At 38.0% G+C, this 21,547-nt stretch overlaps 1 protein-coding gene and 1 long non-coding RNA gene across 2 annotated transcripts in view; one reads left to right on the plus strand and one right to left on the minus strand.

Moving 5' to 3' along the window:
• Nucleotides 1-21,547, plus strand: part of LOC732968 (cyclic AMP-regulated protein) — a 46,277-nt gene that overhangs the window by 1,732 nt on the left and 22,998 nt on the right.
• LOC134200795 (uncharacterized) lies at nt 19,608-21,016 on the minus strand. The gene is made up of 2 exons (XR_009975862.1): nt 20,087-21,016; nt 19,608-19,790 (listed from the first exon to the last, which is right to left on the minus strand). It is a non-coding gene; the product is annotated as an uncharacterized LOC134200795 (long non-coding RNA).

Genomic DNA, 21,547 nt, shown 5'->3' on the forward strand with positions numbered 1-21,547 from the left:
CCCGGCGCTAAGGGTTATGACCTCTGTGTACAATTTTAAATTGGACTATATATTAATACCTAGCCTTGATCACGGTGGACAGCTAGAGTTGAGACACGTTAGAGTTGAATGTCGATCGGTTTTGATCGCTCCAGCGCAAGGAAATGGATCCTTGAGGTTGTTTTTGCACTCTGTTAACGCTTCTGCAATTTGTTTTCTACATTTCACAGGAGATGCGGTCCAATTTCAAACTAAAACGCTATGAAACTCCTGAAACTCTTCGGGTTTTTGTTAATCAGCTGTGTTTATAGTTGGGCTAATGAGTAAATTTCGTCAATACACGTGACGTAAAGTGACGTCAAGACTTCTGTCTTGTGATCACAGTTGGCGTTAGGGTTTATTTTGGTGTTGTCTCTTGTAATGCCAAAAGCCAGGCTGGGATTTAAGGTCAGGCAAAACTTTCGACGCCGATAAGCACTGGATAAATTATGTAATCGATACTACAAGCTAATTTAGATCGAATCTATCATCATCATAAATAAATTTACCGGACAAGTACAGGCGCACAATATGCGTCCGCGCCTTAATCCGTTAACCACGCCGGCGACTGTTGCTAAGCTTAAAATAGAACACGAATCAAATGGATTTGAATAGATTACGACGAAGTTTTTAATCTAAACACGAAAAAAAATCAGAGATTCCGTTTTATTGATAATCATAAAAAAATTTAAACCTAGATTACGTAATCAATAATAATCGTAAAATTAATTATTCTAATCAATGCAGATATTGATTTTATTGATAAACAATCAAGATTGTGAAAGACGACAATATGGCCTAGGACAATAATATAATCTTATCCGTATCACTAAGCAGACACCAATGGAGAAGGAGATCCTTACGCGGAAGTGGCATTGGATTGGTCACACTCTGAGAAAGCCCGATACACACTTATCAAAGAGAGCACTGACCTGGAAAGTGTCTGGTAAAAGGAAGAGAGGCCGCCCCAGAACAACTTGGCGTCGCTCGGTGGAGCAGGAGCTAGGGGTCTTGGGCATGACGTGGGAGGAGCTAGAACAGACTGCCCAAGACCGATACAAATGGAAAAATTTGATTCGAGCCCTACACCCCAGCAGAGGGTAATAGGAAAGCATGATGATGATGATGTATCCATATGTCTCGACGATGAGGACTTTTTTTTATGATTGTTACCTCATAACTTTTGACTGGGTTCAACATTCTTTTTTTATTAGAAAGCTGATGCTTCCCGTGCGATCCCATTTCAATTTAGTCCAGTTCTGAATTATCAGAATTGGAAATGTAATCTCCTGGATTACCATTAGGTAATCCACGAGAAAACCATATATATTTCAAATTTGCATTAAGTACGTGCGCGGGGCAGCTGTTACATTGACAAAACTGAGATTTAGAACTCAAATCTCAAGGTTAGGCAAATTTTAGTTGATGTCTATGGGCTACAGTGATCACTTAACACCAAGTAAGCCGTCAGCTCGTCTATCCATCTAAGCAATAAAGTAAAAAGAATATTCGGTAGCTTCGAAAAAAAAAATTTTTTTTTGCGTAAACATTCAAGGCTTTCTCACACGACCCGTGAAACAAGATTATGCTTATAACAGTATATTATGTTAACAATATAACGGAACAGATAAACTTGTGAGACATTTTCCCATTGTTTCGCGACATTGAGGTCGCGACCTTTGTTATTATTTCTTTAATAATTATTATGAAAGTGAGAAAACCATGTTGCGTTATATATATGTATGTATATATTAGTTCCTGGAAACTAACGGTAAGTTAAGAATAAACTTTAACCTAAAAATTAACGCGGTTAAACTATACAGCGTGTGGTTTTTAATAAAGATCAAAAAAGGAAGTTATAAATTCGACAATACTTTTTTTTCGGTAGCTATCTCAGTTTGCTTATTGCGAGTATTTTTTACTTCTCGATCGCGTAAAAGTTAACTCAGTCGGACAACGAGCTTACGTTTGCCGCTAGGGGCGCTGTTTCAACTGCATACAAATAACGCGATCGAGAAGTTAAAAAAGTCGATCTTCTCAGCGGCTCGCGATTTCGATCCGGTAGTAGATTCATTCGCGAAGCAACTGCTCTTGAGTTGTTAGGTCTCCTTGGAGGCACTGGGGCAGCTGTTAGCAAATCCCACCCCTCCTGGCTGAGTCCTCGCTCGCCCACTTGCCCTGGTGAAACTGGAAAGACCTCCGGGCCACCAGTAATCCTTCAATCATAAATAAATGAAGTTAAAAACTCGCACTAAGCACACATAGCTCTACTCTATAAACCCAATATGGACGATTCAAAATGCATATTTACTCGACAACGAATACATTGATGAGATTCTCATTTTTTATCAAAAGCTTCTGTCTTCTCGGAGCTTTCATTGCCAATATACTTGTACATACTGCGTAAAAATCTTTTAACTATATTAATTAAGGAAGACACGAGTAGCAGTCGTTTTATTTTTCCAACTGGAAAGGCAAAGGTATCATACGAAACAGCCTAATCTTTTATGGAAGACACAAAATTAGAGTGAAAATCTTGGTGATAGTGACAGACAGGCTAACACTAATGTCATTTAGCGCCAAAATAAATTACTGGTGGTAGGAGCTCTTGTGAGTCCGCGCGGGTAGGTACCACCACCCTGCCTATTTCTGCCGTGAAGCAGTAATGCGTTTCGCTTTGAAGGGTGGGGCAGCCGTTGTAACTATACTGAGACCTTAGAACTTATATCTCAATGTGGGTGGCGCATTTACTTTGTGGATGTCTATGGGCTCCAGTAACCACTTAATACCAGGTCGGCTGTGAGCTCGTCCACCCATCTGAGCAATAAAAAAGAAAAAAATCTACCATAGATACTACTAGTGCTATGATCGGCGCTCAACTTGCTTTTAGAACAAGTCTTGTTATTTGATTTTAAAACGCAAGGTTGAATAAATATTAAACTACCTCTAGGTATTTAAGAAATCCGGCGAGGAAAGTTTGTGCAACTAATGCTATCTCAAAGTCTAATGTTTTTAAAAATAATAGCAGCGTGAGAATCGGGCCTTACTTTCCAAGTCATTTTGTGTTTGTTGTTTTTTTTTTCTTTTTCTTCGCAATATAAAAATAGTAAAGTAACTATCAAAAAATTTAAAAATGTATGATATAGAATTTAGGATCTATATCACTACATAGTATAAAACAAAGTCGCTTTCTCTGTCCCTATATTCCTATGTATGCTTAAATCTTTAAAACTACGCAACGGATTTTGATGCGGTTTTTTTAAATAGATAGAGTGATTGAAGAGGAAGGTTTATATGTATAATAACATCTATTAAATAGTGGAGAAATCAATAATAAATTAAAGTTTCCGAAGCGAAGCAAGGTCGGGTCGCTAGTAGACAATAAGAGGAATTATAGGGAATAAGTATTATTATTCACAAGTATGTATTTATTTATTACATTTCATGTATTATTAACATTCGCACACCTTATGGCTAAGGCATAAAAAAAATTCTCTACGAGTCAACCCCAGGTAGTGCAGAGTAAATAATGGTAGGTTCACAACATTTATCCACCTAAAAGTTATGTTTGTCGCAAAAATGATAGGATTTATTGTAATGTTTTTTTTATTGCTTGGATGGGTGGACGAGCTCACAGCCCACCTGGTGTTAAGTGGTTACTGGAGCCCATAGACATCTTTTTTTTTTTTTTTTTTTTTATTGCCTTTGTAGGCAGACGGGCATACGGCCCACCTGATGGTGAGTGGTTACCGTCGCCCATGGACTTCAGCAATGCCAGGGGCCACCCACCCACCTTGAGATATAAGTTCTAAGGTCTCATGTGTAGTTACAACGGCTTCAAACCGAAACGCATTACTGCTTCACGGCAGAAATAGGCAGGGTGGTGGTACCTACCCGTGCGGACTCACAAGGGGTCCTACCACCAGTAATTACGCAAATTATGATTTTGCGGGTTTCATTTTTATTACACGATGTTATTCCTTCACCGTGGAAATCAATCGTGAACATTTGTTGAGTACGTATTTCATTAGAAAAATTGGTACCCGCCTGCGGGATTCGGACACCGGTGCATCGCTCAACACGAATGCACCGGACGTCTTATCCTTTAGGCCACGACGACTTTTATCATCTTTTTTAATTATTTAATATCGCGTTTATTATAGCTACTTCATTGACGTTCACATAATTATGTTGTACTAGCTGACCCGGCAGACTTCGTAGTGCCTCAATCGATAAATAAAAAGACCTAGAATAAAATAAACTAAAAAAAGGAATCCGTCCGACACATCAAAGGAAAAACAAAATTGTTATTTTCATTTAATTCCGAGCATTTTCATATATATCTACCTTTTAAACCTTCTCTGGACTTCCACAAATAATTCAAGACCGAAATTAGCCAAATCGGTCCAGCCGTTCTCGAGTTTTAGCGAGACTAACGAACAGCAATTCATTTTTTTATATATAGACTATTAATATTCGTAGCATCTATAGCCTACATATAACCAGTAATACAACCATTCTGTTGTTCGAATAGCTACCCTACCCTTCGATTTAAATCCCTTTAGTTCCATTTATGGGTTAATGAAAATTAAACCTTAAAATTTTTTTTATAACTTTCAATATAATACACTCCAAATCGAGTCTTCAATTATGTTTTAATTGTTGTCAAGTACATTTATAGTCGTAGATTCCTTTGCCATAGAACTTCGGTAAAACCATCGATGATTTGACATTCGTTACAGTAAAGAAAACTTAAAGTAATTACATTCGCAACAATTTCAAAACAAATTAATAATACACTCTCGCATTGAAATCACATTCAATTAATTATTATTCTCAACTACAATATTTTTAAATTTAGACTGATTATGGACGACTGTGGCACCTCAATATTTGATAAGCGCGACCCAGCGGTATCACGCGTGGGATTCGCGTCAGAGTTCATCACAAGTCACCTTGTCAACCGCAGCAGAATGTTTTTAATGGTCTTAATAAGAAACATGTGTATGTTTGTGTTCACGCGAGCTCACGATATCCCGGCTTTATGGACATGAGTGGGACGATCCTAATACCACAATGTCAAAATCTTTTGTATGTTAGGTTCTCCACTAACAAGCTAGAGGGCGTACGAAATTGTTTTTAAAATTCTTCATCATCATCAGCCTGCGGCAGTCCACTGCAGGACATAGGCCTCCCCCAAAGCTCGCCACTGAATCCGATCTTCGGTTCCACGCATTCAGTTACTGCCTTGCGCAGGTCGTCGCTCCATCTAGCAGCAAAATTATTAACATCTTTCATTTCGGTCGGGTATCCTATAATATATTGTTTGGTTCTGGCGAGTTGAGTAGTAGACATAATTTAACACTATTTTAACGGTTTAATCTCGCGCTAATTGAGATATAATACCCTAAAAGTAATTACCTTAAAATTTTATAGGTAATTTTTTTTGTCACTATATTTGAGTATAATTTTAACTATATTTGAGACCTTAGATCTTATATCTCAAGGTGGGTGGCGCATTTACGCTGTAGATGTCTATGGGCTCCAGTAACCACTTAATACCAGGTGGGCTGTGAGCTCGTCCACCCATCCAAGCAATAAAAAAATAATACTTGTCGATTGATTTCATCGGTCTTTTTAATGTCCACGTACTTTTTTGAGATTTCTACCTTATCATTTTAAGTGTCCAATGTCAAAATACTCATCAAGATTGCAGCAGAAATGGATAAGACAGTTTCACCAAATTATGCAAAGTCACGTCAAAACGACGCAGGATGACACACTCAAGCGTGTGCATAAATAGTCTGCGTAATAAATATATTCTCTCTCTCACTCTCTGTCTATCTTTGTATTTTTTATAAGTTCCAAATTTGTGACTACTGCAATAATTTTACACTAATTCTTGGAATGGATACAAAAAAAAAAACGGTGCGAAAATCAAGAATTTTTTCGCGCTAATATTTGCTTGTCATTCGATCTTTATGATTCTATTGCGGAATCACATTCTAACTGTGATTATTCAGGGTACAAACACTGCACGTAATATGAGCTCTCGCAGTTAATACCGGCTACAGAGGTCTTCCGTAAAAACCAGTAAAAATTAGTCGTAGGTAATTTATTTAATTATTTCCATATGACTTACTTCATGTGTACCTTCTTATCCCAAATACCGCACTGTCTCAAGACGGATTTTTTTAAGGGTTTTTATGACCTGGTCACGAAGACCTTTAAGTCCTGTCTTATTTTAATTAATACTCTTATTATTATTATGAAAGATGATAATATGGAGTGAAATGAAATGAGATGATATGGGATGAAATATAATCTCAGTAAAATGGTGGTCATTTACTGAGATTTTTTCAGTGGACTTTTTCGAGGATCCCGAGAAGTTACGTCCAGCGGCTTTGTTTCATTTTCCCACATTTGTGCACTTTCACAGATATTAAACGGTTAATAAACCACCGTTATTACACATTTAAGCCTGAAGCAACACTAAATAGACAAAATAAAACAAATCACACAACTTCACTCCTTGCGTTCCCGCCAAAAAGTCCGTCTCAAGACGAAAAGACCAGTGTTGCCAGTGAGACGGCAATGAGACGTGTTCGCTGATAATTACTATTAGCCTTATCAACAGGTTCAAAGTCACTCAAATAGCAACGGGCAGAATACAGACTAGATCAGACTAGTGCCGAAAACTTAGCGAGTGGAAGGTCTCGGGAATCCGCTGGAAGCAAGCGCACGACCGGTCACTATGGCGAACCTTGCCTATGTCAATACTGGACGTCTGTGGACTGTTAAAAACAATACTTCATCGAAGAAATAGGCAAGATGTAGCGATGATACCACCTCTAGATTCACAACATACCCCACTACCTTAATTTCTTTAGGACAGTATCGTCAGAATAAAAATCCATCTAAATCCTGATCGAGGGTCGCGTTGTATAAAAGATTTCATGCTCATGAATGCTCTCAGAGTAACCGTCTTGAATCGGTTCGGGCAAGATCCGGTGCCTTTGTCTCTCAATACTCATAAGTATTTGGTAGGAAGATACATATTAACGTATAATATAACCCGACCAAGTGAAATGTTCGTTGGTTGAGTATTACACGTATCTAACTACGTGTTTATTGAATTTGGGTTTATTTGTTGTTGATTGAATTGTCGCTCTTGTACCGTAATTTAGTAGAAGTTCTTTGTTTATAAAGTTTATGGCTTCTCCTGACGGGTACTATAGTTTATAAAGGGGTCAATCTGTGCGTCTCGTGCAGGTCAACGACCGGACTCCTACGCGCGCATTCTACTTATTCGATGTTTCGGCACATTGGCCGGTGTTTCGGGTATCCTTATTAGAAGACATCGGACATAATTTCTTTTAAATTTGTATTTGTTTTGATTTTCAAATTTTGTTCTCTCACGTTTTTTTTTTTAAATTTAAATAACTCAGACTCTTGGGTATAGGAATTTTCTTGGATTTATTTTTCGATCACCAGTATTCGATATCAGGACAGCGAAGTCGGCTTTTTTTTTTCATTTAAGAGGACCAAAGTATTGTTGTGTAATAAAAAGGCGAAAATTGACGACCGTAGATTATCTGTGGGTTATCTGTAGATTACTTTTAAAGCTAATCATTTCGTTTTTTTAATGCAAAAGGATAAAACTATTATTTTGAAATTAGCTAAACGAGCAATCAGTATGTACAAATAGTTGTACTGAATAAAAAAAGGTATATTTCTGTTAGAGCATTCAAAATTTAGTCCTGAAGCATACACGCGTTTCTTTCCAATGGATTTCATCACAGTTTTCAGCATAAGTTTTGGTGTAATGGTAATAAATAAATACGGGAAAATATTAAAATATATAAATCGAAAAAATACTTTTTTCAATGCCTCAAAAAACTTATTTTTTAAGTAAATTAATGACGTCACATGTGGTGCTTAAACGAGATATTGGGCAATACAAGTCGACAAATTAGAATGATCTAGATTTAGTTTTGGTATATCATATTAATTAATAATAATAATATATTAAATACGTCTATTTTGACTTGATATTTTCCTCGACTTACGTGAGTCGTGGACACACATTGAAATCATTAAAACTTTTTAGGGTCTATTTGCTTATATTATTTAGATTAAATTTTTTAAATCTTATTTTATTAAAAGAAAACATTCGTTACATACAGCCACGTATTTTTAAGCGGATAAGAACGATAATGTTATCTACTTGCATTGTAGATAACGCTATAAGACTATAGGTACATTATTATTATATAATAGTAATTAAGAATTTTACCGTTTTTAATTTGAATGACACTAGTTTTATAACCGACTTAGACCTGGAATTGAGGAGGTTAAAAATTCTTTGTTTTATTTGAAATAGGCCTTCCCCAATGCCTTCCACAGAATGCGGTCCTCCGCCTTCTGCATCCAACGACTTCCCGCCGTGCGCACTAAGTCGTCAGTCCACCTGGTTGGAGGACGCCCCACGCTCCTGGTACCCATCCGTGGCCTCCATTCTAGGACTTTGCTCCCCCACCTGGCGTCGTTGGTTCGACAGACGTGACCGGCCCATTGCCACTTTAGCCTGCTGACTTTGAGAGCTATGTCGTCGACTTTGGTTCTCCGTCGAATTTCTTCGTTCCGGATTTTGTCCCTTAGAGAGATACCGAGCATAGTTCTCTCCATCGCCTCTTAACTTATGGGCCAGCCGTCAGTGTCCAGGTTTCCGCGCCATAGGTCATCGCGGGGAGAACGCACTGATTAAAGACTTTAGACTGGACATAGGCATTGGGGAAGGCCTATGTCCAGCAGTGGGCAGATAAAGGCTGATGGTGATGATGATGATGACGATACGAAAGTCGCTGTTCGTCATTTAAAAAATTTCAAGGTCACCCTGTACCAATAGTTTTTGAATGATCTTTAACAATTCACATTTAACTGACTTATACTGCATTCATGTAAATCTATTTTTGTTGGACTTGGACTGTACAGTCCGTGACAGTAATTGCATCACATCGGGATTTTGAACGAACGAACGAACGAACAGCTGATTCTCGTGTTGATTTTTATTTCTCTTTCTAGTCACGAGTTGAACGAATTAAAAATAACCTTCTCACATCTTCTTTGCCTCGCTTCTTGTCGTGTTACTACGACGTGCTTCAAATGTAAAGCCGTTTACTCGTGCTTCATTGAATGCTTTATTTGAAGCTCCCGGGAAGCCGGTGGATGCTGGTGGCGCAGGACCTGTAGCTGTCAGGTTTGGGGAAGTCTAATATGCCGCAGTGGACCTCCAGGACTATAGATTGGTCTCTTATTTGAAGCTCCCGGCAAGGCGGTGGATGCTGGTGGTGCAGGACCTGTAGCTGTCAGGTTTGGGGGAGACTAATATGCCGCAGTGGACCTCCAGGACTATAGATTGGTCGCTTATTTAAAGCTCCCGGGAAGCCGGTGGATGTTGGCGGCGCAGGGTCTGTAGCTGTCAGGTTTCGGAGAGGCTACGAGGGCGGGATGATAAGTAACTAGCCTCTGCTATTTAAAAAGTTAAAATTCAAAAATTAAATATGTCATTTGTAAATTCGTCTCTCTGGCCACCTGTGTTCTAAATTTCAATTTGGTGGCGTGAAAATTTTATTGATTTTTTGTCATTTGAAAATATATTTCGTCAAGTGTTTTCAAAATGGATAAATTTGAACAAAGAGTGGTGATAAAGTTTCTTCATATGTAGGGCATGAAGGGGAAAGATATCTATGACGAGTTAAATAATGTTTTAGGTAAATGTGCTCCTTCTTATGCCACAGTAAAAAACTGGGTGGATTAGTTTAAACGCGGTCGTACATGTGTCCAAGATGAAGCCCACCCCGGACGTCCAAAAAGCGTCACGACACCGGAAATGGTCGTGAAAGTACATGATATGGTTTTAACAGATCGACGATTGAAGTTATCTGAAATAGCTGACACTACAGGTATCTCAAAAGACCGGGTACATCATATCCTAAGTGCGGAATTAAATATGAAAAAGTCATCGGCCCGTTGGGTGCCGCGATTGCTTACGCACGATCAAAAAAGGATTCGAGTGCAAAACTCAAAAGAATGTTTGGACCGTTTCAGAGTAATAAAGCCGATTTTTTACGTCGATTTGTAACAGCAGATGAAACATGGGTTCATTATTACACGCCAGAATCAAAAATTCAATCAAAACAGTGGACGCAATCGGGATGGTCGGCTCCAAAAAAGGTCATGGCTGTAAAGTCGGCTGGATAAGTCATGGTGTTTGTTCACCCACTTTGTCGTATTTAAATAATAACTTGGATAGTTTTATAGAATTTATTAAACGTAACTTTTTAGAGACAAACAATTTGTATACTTTTTGCAGCAGTAATGGAGGGAAAAAAAATGCAATGACACAGATTATACCTATAACATAGATTACCCAACTCAACATACCGCCCCCCCAAAAACGAAGTTTTTGAGAAACATACAGTAAATCATAGCAAAATTGTAAATTTTCATTCTGATAAGCTCCAAGAGTTTAACCAAACAAATTACTAGAATTTACAATATCAAACATAAATCAGATTTCAAAATACAAATCAGAGAGTACAAAACAACCTATAATAAATAGGTGAATTTTATGAACATTAGGTCATTCTTAATGTATCATTAACTTTACATGAATAAATATATATTTTTTAAACATCCTTCTTGACCAATCCTTTAACCATTATTGCCAATTAAATGTTAACTATTTGTATTAAATATATTTATAGATTTACTTAAGTTTAATTAAGTAAAAACAAAACAATAAAGTTTATAAAGTAACCAAATTTTAAGTTTAATGAAAGTTATTCATTAATTGGCAATTTACACAGTCTACTAATGGATCTCTTAATCAATTTACCACAACATTTTAAGCTGTAAACTCTACAGATGTTATCAGAGCCAGGATATTTTTCAACTATGCGACCTAAGGCCCATTTACCCGGAGGAAGGTGATCTTCCTTAATCAGAACCACTTCTCCAATTTTAAACTCATCCTTTAAAGTTAACCATTTAGGTCTTTGTTGTAAACGTGTGAGATATTCCGTCTTCCATTTATGCCAAAAGTTTTGAAGTATCCTCTGAGTATGTTGCCATCTAGACAGTCTGTTTACATTCACTTGGCTAAGATCTGGTTCAGGTATATTGATTGGAGCTTCTCCAATGAGGAAGTGTCCAGGAGTAAGTACATTTAAATTGTCAATATCATTATGAGCTATTGGACATAGTGGCCGTGAGTTTAAGCAGGCTTCAATCTGGCACAGTGTGGTGGACATCTCTTCAAAGGTAAGTGTTCTATCAAGAATTCTTCTTAAGTGATATTTTATAGATTTCACCCCAGCTTCCCATAAACCTCCAAAATTTGGGCTATAAGGTGGGTTAAAGTGCCAATGGGTTCCATCTTCAGCTAAAATGTTTATTAAATCTTCAGGTATACTTAATTTTGCTTCTTGCCACATTTTAGCTAATTCTTTACTGGCTCCTACAAAGTTTGTACCTTGATCACTCCAAATGTGGGAGCATCGACCTCTTCTGGCAACAAATCTTCTAAAACATCCTAAAAATGACTCGGTGCTTAAATCTCCAACCAGTTCCAAGTGGATTGCTTTAGTTGACATGCATATAAATATACATATGTATCCCTTAGTGCATTTCATGCCTCTTCCTCTGGAAACCAGAATCTGTAGTGGGCCTGCAAAATCTACTCCTGAGTGTAGGAATGGACGAGTGGGTGTTACTCGTGCTGCAGGTAAGTCTCCCATGAGTTGGTGTCGGACCTTAGCCTTCTGCTTTGCACATATTAAACATTTATGTATTGTAGCTGATATTAATGATTTTACTCTTATGATCCAGAATCTTGATCTAACAAAATTCATTGTGAGTTGGAGTCCTCCATGAAGTGTCTTCAAGTGTGCATCACTAACTATCAATGTTGCAATGGGGTTCTTATGACTTATGATCATAGGATATTTAGCGTCATTTTCCATTTCCGCATTTCGTAATCGACCGCCTACTCTGAGAAGACCTTTCTTGTCTAGATAAGGATTGAGATTCTTCAGTACACTTCTATTACTTACTCCAGTCCCTTGTAACAAATCGTGGATTTCATGTTCAAAATCATTATGTTGTGCTAACCGCACACATGTTTCAAGAGCCTCTGTTAACTCCAGTGGGCTGAAGCACTTTGTACTAATGTTATCGCTACTTCGTTTAAAATTCAAGAATTTTTTGCAGTACACAATAGTTCTTTGTAGTTCCATCAAGTTGTTAAAGTTTTCAAATTGATTGTGTATATAATTTCCTTCATTATGATTATTGTCTATTTTTATGTTTGTATTGATAATTGTTCTTCTCAACTCTAGGTCAGTAGAAATATTATCTCCGCGAGACATCAATATTTCTTCATGGGTGAGCCATTTAGGGCCGTTCCACCATAAACTAAATTCTTTGAGATCTGAAAGAAGCATTCCTCTTGATGCTATGTCTGCAGGGTTGTCTTGAGAATGTACATGATACCATGCATTTCCAATATTGTCAAGCACTGTTACTACACGATTTCTCACAAATGTTTGCCATCTCGTCGGGTCTCCAGTAAGCCATGATAGTACTATGGTAGAATCTGTCCAAGCAAAGATTTGTTTCCTTGGTATCCGTGTAGCACGACTGATGTGTTTCAAGAGCTTTGATAATAACACCGCACCGCACAGTTCCAAACGGGGCAGTGAGACTGGTTTAACAGGTGCGACTCTAGTCTTCGCTGCTATCAGCATAGTTTTATATTCATTATTGTAAGTTTTGACTCTCAGGTAAGCAACTGCTCCATATGCAATTGTTGATGCATCACAAAATCCATGTATTGACACATCTTCTATGACATCACTAGTAATAAGTAACCAGCGTGGTATTTTAATTTCCTTTAAATAATTTAAGTTGTTTCTCATCTCTAACCAATCTCTTTTAGTTTCAGAGTCTACTTCTTCATCCCAGGTAAGTCTTTTCAACCATAGTCTTTGTATTATTAGTTTTCCAGGTAACAAGGCAGGTGCTATCCAACCAAGTGGATCAAATAAGCGTTGTATCTCAGCAAGTATACTTCTCTTAGTAATGGTAAGTGGCACTTCTGGCAAATTAAGATTATACTGTAGCACATCATCTCCTATATTCCATGATAACCCCAATGTTCTAACAGTTCCTCCCAGGTTCATATCCACATTTATCAATGTACTTCTTTCTGTAGGTGAAATATTTTTCATAAATTCAATACTGTTAGAAGACCATTTTTGTAATTTGAAACCGCCACGATTCAAGATGTCACTGACATTTCTTGCTGATTCAATGGCTTCACTTACTGTATCGTTACCAGATAATAAGTCATCCATCCAGAAGTCTTCCTTAATCATTCTAGCTGCTTCAGGGAAATCTTTGCCTTCATCTTCTGCAACTTGTTGTAGAGTTCTTACAGCAAGGAACGGAGCTGAAGCAGTTCCAAATGTTACCCGAAGCAATCTGTAATCTTTGACTTTAAAATTTGGATCAATTCTCCACAAGATTCGTTGGTAATCTGCATCCTGTTTGGTAACCAATATCTGCCGATACATTTTCTCAATATCTGCTATGAAACAAACTCATTTTAGTCTCCATCTCATAACCAATGATCTCATGTCTTCTTGCAATTGTGGGCCAACTAGTAACTCATCATTAATGGAAACATTATTAGATCCCATTGAGGAGGCATTGAACACAGTTCTTACTTTGGTAGTCTCACTTGTATCCTTTACAACTGCATGATGAGGAAGGTAGACAGAGGGTTTCCCTAATTCTTCTTCTGGTACTTCTTCCATATGATTCAATTCAATATATTCTTGCATCACTTTAGTGTATTCTGTCCTTAACTTCATGTCTCTCTGTAATCTTCTCTCTAGTTGTGTTAATCTTCTTAGTGCTATATCCCTGGTATTACCTTCTGTACTTAGTATGACATATGATTTAAAAGGTAATTTCACAATGTATCTTCCTTCATTGTCTCTCCTAACATTTTCATAATAAATGTTCTCACAGAGTTCCTCTTCTTGTGTAAGTTTTCTTTGATTATCACAGTCTAACTCCCATAATGTGTGTAACAGTTCATCAAAATCCATGTGGTGGTGCATTACTGTTATTTTCCTTTCTTCAATGTCATTGTGTACCTTTCCAAAGAGAATCCATCCAAAACTTGTATGTTGTGCGCATGGAGAGCCAGGAGGACCTCGAATAATTTCATTTTTCAGAATGGCTGCATATACTTCTACACCTAGAAGCATATCAACTCTCCCTGGTTGATTAAAGGTGGGATCTGCCAGCTTGAGACCTTTCAAATGCGACCAGGTGAGTGTGGAGTCGGCAATAGTTGTGGACGGTAAGTATGTTGTTAAACGTGAAGGCATCACATATGCTTCCACGTTGAGCTTGAAATTGCATTGGTATCTAGATAATATTTCAAGCTGGACTGCCAGATTTACTTCCGTTTGTGTAGATCCAACTCCAGTGATTGTCCCCTTAGTGGGTGTTCCTTTGACTTTCAAAAGTTGTGCTGCTCTTTCACTAATAAAATTAGCCTGTGACCCTTGATCTATTAAGGCGCGCAATACTGTATAATGTCCTGTACTATTCTTAACAGTTATCAATGCTGTGGCCAGCAATGCTGTGGACCTCTTTGTCGCCATATGCGACAGTATAGCAACGTCTGCATCATTATCCTTTATAGGGCCTGGTTGGATGTTTGTGTCTTCAACTTGTTTATAGTTTGTCTCTAATCCATTGATTGTTTTGTGTAGTAACGAATGGTGCCGCTTACCACAGATTCTGCATGATATTCTGAGTCGACACTTAAACACTGGGTGTCCTGGTAGTAAGCAATTATAGCATAAATTCTTGTTCTTCACAAAACCAATTCGTTCATCTGGTAACAGTTTAATAAATTCTTCACAATGACAAAGGGTATGATTTTCTTTACATTTAATACAGATCTTTTCTGTTGTGGAAATTTGGAATGTTTTTTGTTTATAAGATTTCAATTCTTTTGTTTGAGGTGTGTATGTTACTAATTCCATTGTTCTAAATTTACAATCTAGAAAGTTTTTCATTTCTTGCCAAGTAGGTAGGTCTTCACTATTTCTATGGAAACTATACTCTTCCCATGCTTTATGTGTTTCAGGATCCAGTCTTTGCACAATTATGTAGATGATAATTAAATCCCATGACTCAACAGGTAAGTTAAGGTTTTGTAGGCTGCTCAGGCATTCAGTTGTAGTATCTAATAATCTTTTTAGTTGAATGGCATTAGGTGTGTTTATTTTTGGTTGTTGAAACAATCTTCTTAAAAGTGAATTAACAATAAGTTTCTTATTACCATATCTCTGTTTTAAAATGTCCCATGCCTGTTCATAATTGCTTTCAGTCACTGATATGTGTTTGAGTAGAGAAGCCGCTTCATCAGCAACACTTGCCTTTAAGTAATGTAATTTTTGAACTTTAGATAATGTGATATTGTGATGAACAAGTGAAGTAAATATGTCGTTGTAGGTCGGCCAATCATCATAATGTCCAGTAAACGTAGGTAATTGTATATGGGGTAATTTTATATTCAAATCTTGTTGTTTAATTGGTGTGGGGGTACCTGCAGTTTGTACGAAATTGGACAAAGTATCCTTTAAATCTGATGTTGTATCCATATATAACTCTTCAATATTGCTATACACATTTTCTTTGAAATATAATATATCCGATCTTTTTTCTTTGGTGAGGGACTTCACAAGAGTGTCGTGTGTTTCTTTAAATATTTGCCAGTAATCTTCGATGGTATTCAACCTCGTTTCTACGTACCCCTTCGTCATACGTGTCTTCGGACATTTTTTAATGTTTGTCGTGCATTTTAATATCAGATCCGCTTTTTCCTCCAGAATATTGATAAGTTCTGTGATTTTGCTCATATTGCCGAGGTCAAGTCAATTTGAATACACTCGAGTTTGTTGCAAATCCGGTTCGATAAGGACCAAAATATGTTTGTTCACCCACTTTGTCGTATTTAAATAATAACTTGGATAGTTTTATAGAATTTATTAAACGTAACTTTTTAGAGACAAACAATTTGTATACTTTTTGCAGCAGTAATGGAGGGAAAAAAAATGCAATGACACAGAACATAGATTACCCAACTCAACACATGGCTTCCGTCTTTTGGCATGCAGTTGGGATCTTGATGATAGATTACCTTCCTAAAGGTCAAACAATTAACAGATAATACTACACTAATCTTCTAGATAATCTTCATCAATGTATTCAGTAAAAACGACCAGATTTGGCGGAAAAAAAAAATTTTCCACCCTAGGGTCACACATGTGTTAAAGCTATGGCAAAAATCAACGAATTGAAGTAAGATTTGCTGCCCCACCCACCTTATTCGCCTGATATAGCGCCATCAGACTTCCACTTATTCCCTAAGCTCAAAACTTTTTTGGGCGGACAGAAATTTGCCACAAATTATGAAGTCATAGCCGCTGTAGAGGAGTATTTTACAGGCCTCGAAAAAAATTATTTTATGGAAGGCATTACTGCTTTAGAACGAAGATGGAATAAGTGCGTAGAGGTTCACGGAGACTATGTCGAAAAATAAAATTAATTTTATAATGGAAAGTTAAGTGTTTCATTATTAGGCTAGGTACTTATCATCCCGCCCTTGTAATACGCCGCAGTGGACCTCCAGGACTATAGATTGGTTTCTTATCTGAAGCTCCCGGGAAGCCGGTGGATGCTGGCGGCGTAGGGTCTGTAGCTGTCAGGTTTCGGAGAGGCTAATATGCCGCAGTGGACCTCCAGGACTATAGATTGGTTTCTTATCTGAAGCTCCCGGGAAGCCGGTGGATGCTGGCGGCGTAGGGTCTGTAGCTGTCAGGTTTCGGAGAGGCTAATATGCCGCAGTGGACCTCCAGGACTATAGATTGGTTTCTTATCTGAAGCTCCCGGGAAGCCGGTGGATGCTGGCGGCGTAGGGTCTGTAGCTGTCAGGTTTCGGAGAGGCTAATATGCCGCAGTGGACCTCCAGGACTATAGATTGGTTTCTTATCTGAAGCTCCCGGGAAGCCGGTGGATGCTGGCGGCGTAGGGTCTGTAGCTGTCAGGTTTCGGAGAGGCTAATATGCCGCAGTGGACCTCCAGGACTATAGATTGGTTTCTTATCTGAAGCTCCCGGGAAGCCGGTGGATGCTGGCGGCGTAGGGTCTGTAGCTGTCAGGTTTCGGAGAGGCTAATATGCCGCAGTGGACCTCCAGGACTATAGAGGTCTTGCTTACCTTAGCACGTTAAATATTATACGATACGAATTGATTTGCCGAATTGACCTTTGCGGCTTTTTTTTTGCTTTAACAGGTGTACTTAATAACAGCCCACTTAATGTTAAGTTGTTACCGGAGTCTGTGTAGATATGAGTTTTAAGTCTCAGTTACTTGTCGTATGCATTTCAATTTCTGATTATAAGCGCTTTGTAAGCCCGCCCGGGTAACTGATAATGTCACGGAACAGTCTGAGCTTCGGGTTGGGTGGTAGAACACCGGCAGCAATGTAAAAGAGATTTTAATGTCTTACCTTAAGGTGGAATTCACGTTGTCATCGGCATTACTCCGTGAACCCATCTAAGCAATAACTAATACACATTTGTCTTATAATTTGTAACACACACACCTTCCGAATTTCATTTACTAATCAATAGTGTAAATTTAAAAAGGTTCGTGATGACAGAGAGAGAGGTTCGACAGAGAGTACAAGACAAGAAACGCTATGGTTCCGTATACAATCTCTTCGAAGCGGAACACCAAAAAGCTAACAAACTTTTTGTCTCTGTCACATTCTTGACCTACCTCAAAACGGAGTTCTTCGTTCTTAAATAGAATAAAAGGGATTGGCTCTCCGCCAGACTGGTATACTCAAGGTCAATGGATATACATGCCTACATAATGATATGGAGTATTTCAGAATGAATAAACAAAAGTAGACTTACTTGTGTTTTCTGCGATATATTATAATTTCTTTTTATAATAATTTCTTCTTTTTCTTACTGGTGGTAGGTCCTCTTGTGAGTCCGCGCGGGTAGGTACCACCACCCTGCCTATTTCTGTCGTCAAGCAGTAATGTGTTCCGGTTTGAAGGTTGGGGCAGCCGTGGTAACTAACTATACTTGAGACTTTATAACTGGGTGGCGCATTTATGTTTTAGATATCTATGGGCTCCAGTAACCACTTAACACCAGGTGGGATGTGAGCTCGTCCACCCATCTAAGCGATAAAAAAAAAGAAAACAAAATTGAAAGCCCTTAATCTCTTTTAAAATTAATAACAAAAATTAAACACACACATACATACACAATGTTATTATGCTGTTGGTCGCTTCGATCAACAATAGTAACTAGATAAAGGGACACGTACAAAATCGAAGCAAAAACTGTCCGCGTGAATATACACATACATAGCTACGTTGGTTTACAACAAACGGAGAAAAAAGTTTTGAAACAGTTTTAAGTTCAAACTAATTACAGCTATGCCACCTAGTAATAAAGTTCCAAATCTCCAAAACATTATCTAATACTTACGATCATTCGTCACAAAGCAATAAATTACTCCTGTCACTTACAAACGAAATGACATATGTTAAACAACCTTTAATGTTAAATGAACTTTATGACCCAACAAATAAAGTAATTTTTTCCGTTATAGCTTTGAGAACTAACATCGTTTTGTTTTATTTATTTTTGCTTGAAATTTCAATTTCTATTTACTACAGGAGGTAACGGAGTCGCGTTGAACACTAAAATAATTTATTATATGAATAAAAGTAAGTTTTTTTTTTATTGCTTATATGGATGGACGAGCTAACAGCCCACCTGGTGTTAAGTGGTTACTGGAGCCCATAGACATCTACAACGTAAATGCGCCACTCACCTCGAGATATAAGTTCTAAGATCTCAGTATAGTTACAACGGCTACCCCACCATTCGAACCGAAACGCATTACTGCTTCACGGCGGAAATAGGCGGGGTGGTGGTACCTACCCGTGCGGACTCCCAAGAGGTCCTACCACCAGTGAAAAAGGTGTTTAGTTGTTTACTTTTTATGTTTTGAGGATTTATGTTTGTTGGTATCTATACATTACTTATTATTTTATTAGCGTTACGTTTTGTGTAATAGATATTTTTGTAGTATATTTTTATGTTTTCGCGACTAGTACATATGAGTCGTCTATTATCAAAGGTGGCAATCTGTGCATTTGGACAAAAAAAAATTATTGATATGTCATTACAGATTGATTTGAATATAATCGTCTCCTTCAAAGAATACGGTTCAAAACCTGCACTAAATAAAGGTTAATAGTTAACCTGTTATTTATCTAAGATGTCGTTCCGAAGAGTTTTGTGACTGCCAATGGAATACAAAGTCAATAATTCGTTTTTCTGATTTACCAATAATTGTCCAAAAGTCAGATTGCCGGCTTTGATAATAGTCGACTCATATGATAAAACAACGTTTAAACGGTTTTGAGCGCGATATTTTTATTACAATGCTTCGGCCACGTTTCAGTAGCCGTGAACACGGAAGGCAAAGATGTCCAGTGTCAATGAGTGGAGTTCTTAGCTGGCTTATAAAAGTAATCTCTTCTTTCTCTGGCGACAATCGAGATCCATTCTGCACACGTGATTGCTAGGAAAGCTTAAATAAAAAAGGAAAGCTAAGTATCCAATGAGAATCCAACAAAAAGACACAAAAGCAGAATTAACCAATTTTAACTAACCAATTTTGAAGTACTGCTAACAAATTTTTAAAAATTATTACAACACAAATCTACTCCATGCATTTAGTTTTCTGTTAAACTAAAATTTTGTCCAAGTGTTGGCGAGCCTTGGCCAACATTTGTAGCGGTGGTTAAAAATCGGTAATTTTGTTTAAAATTTAATATTATTTATTAGTTTAAAGCTTAAAATATAACGTATACTTCATGTACTTACCGAAAGTAAGATACTCCGGCCGTTAAATTGCTTTTTCGGGCATTTTTTGCAATTTTTGAATACACACTGCGGCATTGTGAGACGGGTTGACATTGGCTGTGTCTGGAGTGAACTAGACAAAATAAGAGCTCACATTTGAAGTGCGCTGTTATTTAACGAGACGGATTTTTGCGCCGACCCGAAATCTAGTTACTATTGTTGATCGAAGGTTGGTCGGATCAGATAACTGCGCTCACTGGACTCTCTGTTACGAACGCCCTGAGAGAAGCCGAAAACCGAAGCAAATGGAAGCTGAGGGTACAAAGAGCCACGAAGGGCTTTCAAGGACACGACCTTCAGCAATGAAGTATTCGACTAAGAAGAAGAAAGAAGAAGTGTATTTAATTATAGATTCGCAGCAGAAATGGGCAGAGTGGTGGTATAGTTACACAGGCCCCTAATTACCAACACTATGTACCTAAAATGCAGCCTGAAGCAGTCCCGGACCCATTGTCTTTATATAAAGCGAGTACTTAAAACGCGGCAGAGGCTCCCATGTCCTGGTGAAACTGAAAAGCCGTCCGGGTTACAAGTAATCTATTTATTTATTTATTAGGCACACAATACACATTACAAGCTAAAAAGATACACAATAAGTAACAACAAGTAAAAAATCTGACTTGTAACATATATTAAGCCATATGCGCACGACCAAGCAAGACAAAATTAAATGTGCTTAATTCTTCATTAAAAAAAGCTCGGCCGAACAGATTTGGCTTTAGTAGTGGCAACACGTATAATTAATTTGTATAAGCTCATTAAAACGTTTTTTTTTTGTTTCATTATACTCAAGGCCAATAATTATTTCCTTTTTTTAACTAAGAGCTCCTTATCACACAGACACAGCCCACTGAGATTCTCGCCGGATCTTCTCAGTGGGTCGCGTTTCCGATCCGGTGGTAGATTCTGCGAAGCACGACTCTTGCTAGGGCCAGTGTTAGTAACACTCCCGGTTTGAGCCCCGTGAGCTCACCTACATGTTAGGGTGAAGCTGAAATAGCCTCTCAAGGGTATCAGCATAGGTAGGAAAAAAAATGTATGGGGACCAGTAGGGCCGCAACAACACTGCAGCATTGCTGCGTGCAGCGTAGTTCTGAATCATACCTTAATTCATTGATGTACGTCGCTTTTAAAACGACTCTAACATTAGAGTTTTTATTAGTTCTGGTGAAAGTTACGGTTAGAGGAATATATTTTTAGGAGTCCGCTGTGGCCGACAGCCGTGAGTCATTCCCTCGCAGGATATTAATACGTAAAGGGACGCGCGCTACGTGTGTAGCAGTTCTAAAAATATATAAGCACAGTCAATATTTGTACTGGACGGCGGATCTTAAAAGTCGTTCACCACATTCGAAGCTGGCCACGTACCTACGCTTGTATTTTCGTTTTCTCGTGTGCTTGGTGCGAGTTTTTTAACGTTCT

The sequence above is a fragment of the Bombyx mori genome, chromosome 20 (genome assembly GCF_030269925.1).
Source record: "Bombyx mori chromosome 20, ASM3026992v2".
NCBI classification, from domain to species: domain Eukaryota; kingdom Metazoa; phylum Arthropoda; class Insecta; order Lepidoptera; family Bombycidae; genus Bombyx; species Bombyx mori.